Genomic DNA, 7,049 nt, shown 5'->3' with positions numbered 1-7,049 from the left:
GGTAGGCTACAGTCCGTGGGGTCACAAAGAGTCGAACACAACAGAGCAACTTCACTTTCACTTTCTTTTCCTTCTTTAAGCCAGAGGTTTGAAGTAAGTTATACAATACTTTACTGTTTAATCTTTGTTCACTCATTAATTTGTATTACAACAAACTCTGCTCCTTCAAGACTCAAGTTTGTCATAAACAAATGAGGAAAACAATAAAATTATTCCATTGGAATTGTGTATAATAGATCTAAATAGTTCTCGTGTATTTTGCTATACAATTAAAAGCATTATTTATTGAGCATGCAAACATTCATTCAGACCTTTAAAAAAAAGTTTGGCTGCAGAGGGTCTGACCCATAAAGACTGCTCTTTGGCTTTAATTATTTTAGATTCAAGGCTTTGTTCCCAAAAGATATTAAGACTACTATTTTTTGTTCATATTTTTTTTCTATATGAGGACATGGACATGCTTAAAAATTCCACTGTTACTTTGATATCCCAATAAAGTATGCAAGTCACAAACATGATTTTTACTGAAGGAAAGTTCAGTTCAGTTGCTCAGTCATGTCCAACTCTTTGCAACCCCATGAACCACAGCACACCAGGCCTCCCTGTCCATCACCAGCTCCTGGAGTTTATCCAAATTCATGTCCATTGAGTTGGAGATGCCATCCAAACATCGCATCCTCTGTCATCCCCTTCTCCTCCCGCCTTCAATCTTTCCCAGAATCAGGGTCTTTTCAAGTGAGTCAGCTTTTCGCATCAGGTGGCCAAGTATTAGAGTTTCAGCTTCAACATCAGTCCTTCCAATGAACACCCAGGACTGATTTCCTTTAGGATGGACTGGTTGGATCTCCTTGCAGTCTAAAGGACTCTAAAGAGTCTTCTCCAGCACCACAGTTCAAAAGCATCAATTCTGCAGCACTCAGCTTTCTTTATAGTCCAACTCTCACATCCATACATGACTACTGGAAAAATCACAGCCTTGACTAGACAGACCTTTGTTGGCAAAGTAATGTCTCTGCTTTTTAATATGCTGTCTATGTTGGTCATAACTTTCCTTCCAAGGAGTAAGTGTCTTTTAATTAACTAATGGGAAAATTATGGTGCTAAAATCTGAAATAAGACTAAATCATATAGGCTTATTACTATAGTCATATAGTATGACTATAGTCATACAGTATCTTTTCTTATTGCAAAAGCACTTATGTTTCAAGAGACTTTTAAAATTATGCTTTATGAGGACATCATTTCAAGCTTATTCCATTCTATTGTTCCTTATAAATGAGTGAATTTTATATTTTGGGCAGAGGATGTAGATATTCAGAGTGGACTTCCTTGCAAATATATTGCTGAGAGAAATGCTAACAAATGAACAGGAACATTACCTGAGTCCCAGAGCTGAGAGATGAAGAGCTTAGTCCACACCAGTGACAGTCAAAGGCAAGGTACCAGGCAAAATGTGTGAAAGACACAGATTCTCAGGTCATGGATGCTAATGCCAAAAGAAAAGGTAAAGGAAAAGAAAGCAGTTAAAGAATGATTAGTAGATGAACTGGCCAAGGCTACCCAGACCTTCTAGAGGATGCCTTTTCATGATCTGGCCTATGAGCTTTGTCAATTAAATACCAAAATGTAAGGGCAGTCTTATCTTATACTACTATACTACTTCCTAGGAGATGCAGGTTCCATCCTTGGTTCAGTAAGATCCCCTTGAGTAGGAATAACAACCTACTCCAGTATTCTTGCCTGGGAAATCCCATGGACAGAGGAGTCTGGCGGGCTATAGTCCATGGGGCTACAAAGAGTTGGACACTACTGAGCATGCACACACTCACACACACACACACACACACACACAACTAAAGCACATATTTTTTCTCTTAAAATTGGTACCTCGTTCAAGTAAGAATCTACAGAATTTTCATTCTGATTATATAAACCTGACCAGAGACTATAAAATATCCATTGTGAGCTGATAAATGGGAAAATCAGACTTAAATTCTAGCTCCAGGATTTAAATCAATTTAAAAATTATTTTTGCCAGACAACCAACACTTTCCTTCTTGCATGTTCAATTTTGAATCTCTGTCTTTGCATACGATGTTGTTCCTGCCTGAAAAACCTTCACTCTCCTCCTCCTCAACCTTCTCCATTCTCTGAGATCAAGCTCACTTATCACTGCTTCTGGACTCCCAAGTAGAACCCAACACTCCTCTCTCTTGCCCCACGTTAGAAGCTCACCCTGCTGGTGGAGAGGTGGGGCTGGGGCAGATCCCAGTGGGAAGACACTAAAGACGACCAAGTGGTTTACAGCTTGGCTTCTGAGTAGGAGGGAGACAGTGAAAACTTCTGACCCACACAGCCCTCAGGATGAGTGGTAGGAAGTAAAAGTAGGTGAAGGCTGAATCTAGAACTTTGATTTTTGAGAGAACCCTACCCTCTTCTCTGCCTACAGGGCTAATGTTGCTCCAGAGGCTGTAGCCATCGCCACACCAATGAAACCAGCTAGTCAACCCAATGGCCTCTGATCCCAGCCAGATGACAAAATCTACAGTTATATCCTCATTCCTATTTTTCTGTAACTTGGTAATTATAAGTGATTTGCTTCACTTATAAGAGGTCAAGGAAGATAGAATGAGCATGTTTATTGTGTAGGCAGGAATGGGTTTTTCCAAGTCCACACGCTTTCCTTGTTACACCTTGAGCTGGAGCAACACTCCTTGGGTTTAATGATGTCATCCCTCCACTTCAGTGTTTTTTCAAGCTGGGTCCTGTACAAGGTGTTTTACATACCAGAACACACAAGGCACTTAGGGCAGGTCAATGACTGGTAGACATCATTTCAGACTTCCGTGAAAGTAACACTAGTTCACGGAATTCCCACATATCCTATTCCCAGATCCCCCAAATGTTAATATTTTTAACATTTGATTTCTTTTCCACTCTCTGCATGCATGCATACATACATACATATATACACATGTGTAAGCATGCACACATACACATGTTTTGGAACTATTTGAAAGTAAGTTGCAGGTTAAGTTGGTACTAAATATTTCAATGTGTTTTCTAAAATGAAGTATTTTTTCCCAATTCTTTCATAACCACAGTGTGATAGTCAAGATAAAGCAAGTGACACTGATAGGGTATAAATTACCCAATCATAGGCCTTATGTGGATTTTGCCAACTGATCCAATAACGCTCCTTACAACTGAAGAAATTCTGGATCACATGTTGTAGTCAATGATCATGTCCCTTTAGTCTGCTTTAATCAGGAACAGATCCTTAGTCTTTCATGACATTGATTTTTTGAAGGTGTACAGGGTAGTCATTTTGTAAAATTTCTCTTGATTTGAGTTTGTCTGGAATTTCCTCATGATTAGATCTAAGCATGAGCTTTGGTAGGGCTACTACAGAGGGCTGTGTCCATTTCAGTGCATAATATCAGCAGGCACATGATGTCAGTTTATCTCAGTACTGGTAATATTAACTTTGATCACTTGGTTAAGGTGGTGTGCGCCTACCTATATACCTACCCACACAGCTTTCCCTTGCAAAGAGTACACAACAACTCCAGCTTTGTCTTTTTTAGTTCACATATTGGATGGTTGTCTCATTATCTTTTGACAGACCAAAGCCCAGAACTAACCAAAAAGATCATTCTGACTTGCTGTGTGGTCAACATATCATAGAAATTTAACAGTGGAAGTAGGAAGCCCAGTTAAGGCTGTCAAAATCTTGTGAGAAGCAAATCCCCAGAGTCGTGAAAAAAATTTTTTTACACTAAAAAACTATACGAAAAAATACACCATAAACATAGTCAAAGGATATTATCTCACAAACAGCCAATTTCATCAGTGATAGAAAGCAAAGGACTCATCTGAAAATATTAACAAAGGATATGAAGAGCATTCCTAGAAAATGTAAGTGACTATATTGGACTTCCCTGGTGGCTCAGATGGTAAAGCGTCTGCCTCCAACACAGGAGACCTGGGTTTGATCCCTGGGTGGGGAAGATCCTCTGGAGAAGGAAATGGCAACCCACTCCAGTACTCTTGCCTGGAAAATCCCATTGGAGGAGCCTGGTAGGCTACAGTCCATGGGGTCGCAAAAGAGTTGGACACGACTGAGTGACTTCACTTTCATTAATCATATAAAGAGATTGAACCTGCAATTTGAACAGAAATGCAATTTGAGACAACACTACGAGAACTGTTTTTCACTTATGATTTGCAAACACCAAAATTCTGATCACAAGTTTGATTAGGGATAGTGCTGCTGCTGCTGCTGCTGAGTCACTTCAATCGTGTCCGACTCTGTGTGACCCCATAGACGGCAGCCCACCACGCTCCCGTCCCTGGGATTCTCCAGGCAAGAACACTGGAGTGGGTTGCCATTTCCTTCTCCAGTGCATGAAAGTGAAAAGTGAAAGTGAAGTCACTCAGTCGTGTCCGACTCTTCGCGACCCCATGGACTGTAGCCTACCAGGCTCCTCCGTCCATGGGACTTTCCAGGCAAGAGTACTGGAGTGGGGTGCCATTGCCTTCTCTGATGGAGTGCAAACTGGTATGACTTTAATCAGAACAATCGAACACTATGTAGCAGAAGAAGAACTAAAGAGCCTCTTAATGAAAGTGAAAGAGGAAAGTGAAAAAGTTGGCTTAAAGCTCGACATTCAGAAAATTAAGATCATGGCATCTGGTCCCATCATTTCATGGCAAATAGATGGGGAAACAGTGGAAACAGTGGCTGACTTTATGTTTTTGAGCTCCAAAATCACTGCAGATGGTGACTGCAGCCATGAAATTAAAAGATGCTTATTCCTTGGAAGGAAAGTTATGACCAACCTAGATAGCGTATTAAAAAGCAGAGACATTACTTTGCCAACAAAGGTCTGTCTAGTCAAGGCTATGGTTTTTCCAGTGGTCATGTATGGATGTGAGAGTTGGACTGTGAAGAAAGCTGAGAGCCAAAAAATGGATGCTTTTGAACTGTGGTGTTGGATAAGACTCTTGAGAGCCCCTTGGACTGCAAGCAGATCCAACCAGTCCATCCTAAAGGAGATCAGTCCTGGGTGTTCATTGGTAGGACTGATGTTGAAGCTGAAACTCCAATACTTTGGCCACCTGATGCGGAGAGCTGACTCATTTGAAAAGACCCTGATGTTGGTAAAGATTGAGGGCAGGAGGAGAAGGGGACGACAGAGGATGAGATGGTTGGATGGCATCACCGACTTGATGGACATGGGTTTGGGTAAACTCTGGGAGCTGGTGATGGACAGGGAGGCCTGGCATGCTGCAGTTCATGGGGTTGCAGAGTTGGACACGACTCAGTGACTGAACTGAACTGAGCAGTATTTTTAAAGTATACCCCTTTGATCCAGCAATCTATTTTCAAGAATTTATCCTACAGGTAAATGTGAAATGAGCATCGTCCAGGTGATTCACAGCAGGACTGGGTACAGTAGTTTGGAAACAACTTAAGTGTCCATCAACAGAGGACTTGCTAAGTATAACATATTTATAGGACAGAATCCTCTGCATCTGTTACACAAAATGAAGCCATTCTCTTTGTTATATTGGTCTGTCGAAAGAAAAAAAAAAAAAACAACTGTGGAATATCTCTGGAAAGACAAAGGAATCTAGAAAAGGTGATTGCTTACCAGGAGACTGGGGAGAGGGAGGCAGAAAAGTCTTGCCTTGAGCTCAATTCTTTTCAGTACTGTTTGAATGTCATACTAGGTATGTTTATCATGAAAAATAAGCAAAATTTTAAAAAGAATTTAAATGTCTGTTGCAGTACACCATTGCAAGCATCAGTATTTTAAAAACAGCAGTGGTGGAGCTCATGCACGGATTCAGGGTATGTTTTGGAGGAAAGCTGACAATGCCAAAGGTGGGGAGTAGATATTGGCGCTGAGGTAAGTAAGCCATTAGGATGAATGTTAGGCCCATGGCTGGCAACAGGTGGAGAGATGTGCCATTTACTTTGCTGGGGAGCAGCTAGGGAGGAACAGGTAGAACATGTGAGAGAACTCAAGGATTCTGCTTTGGATAGGTAAGATTTGAAATGCCTGTTAGTCATCCATGCAGAGATGTTATACAGGCAGTTGAAATAGGAATCATTGTTTAAGAAAGAAGTCTGGAATGGAGGTTATTTAGAAGGCATCAGTGTATAAATCAGCACCAATAAATAGAAATACGTAAGCCACACACATAATTTAAAATTTTCTAGCTGTCAGATTAAAAAGTCAAAGCAGGTGAAATTAACTTTAACATTCTATTTGACCCAATATGCATAAATATTATTAATTCAATGTGTAATCAGTATAAAATTAATGAGATTTTCTTTTTGGTTGCATCTTGAGGCATGTTGGATCTTAGTTCTCCAACCAAGGATCGAACCTATGTTCCCTGCAGTGGAAGTGTGGAGTCCTAACCACTGGACTGCCAGGGAATTTCCAGAGATACATATCTTTTTTTTTCATACTGTTTTGAAATCTGGTGTGTATTTTATACTTATAGCACACCTCAAATAGGACTAGCCACATTTCAAGTGTCAACTTGTCACATGTGGTGATGACTACCTATTGGACAGTACAGAACAGTGATGATATTTAAAGCTATGTAACTGGAGGGGTGGAGGAGAGTCCAGGACTGGATTCGGGAGCACTTGAACATTTAGAGTTCAGGTAGCAGAGGAGGAGCTGACAAATGAGATAGCAAAGGAGAGCCCACTAAACCAGCAGGAAAACAAGGCAAGAGTATGTCAAGGGAGCCATGAAGAAGGGGCTGTCAACTGCATCAACTGATGTTGAGAAGTGGAGTAAGATAGGGAGAGAAGCAACCACTGAGATTGGGAAGACAGCTTTATTAGACTGGAGGCTCCTCCTTCGGAGCTGGAGAATGGGAGGTGGACGGTGAAGTCGTCTTCTGCAGACATCTCAAAGGCAACATGTTCCAAACTGATCTTTCTTCTCTGGCATCCTCCCCCACTCTCCTCTCCCTGTATTCTGATCTCTACTGGGGAGCCCACGCTAGAAACCTGGGAGAGG

Source organism: Cervus canadensis, chromosome 7 (genome assembly GCF_019320065.1).
Source record: "Cervus canadensis isolate Bull #8, Minnesota chromosome 7, ASM1932006v1, whole genome shotgun sequence".
Lineage (NCBI taxonomy): Eukaryota > Metazoa > Chordata > Mammalia > Artiodactyla > Cervidae > Cervus > Cervus canadensis.
The sequence above is the reverse complement of the archived record's forward strand: the minus strand, read 5'-3'. Positions refer to the sequence as shown.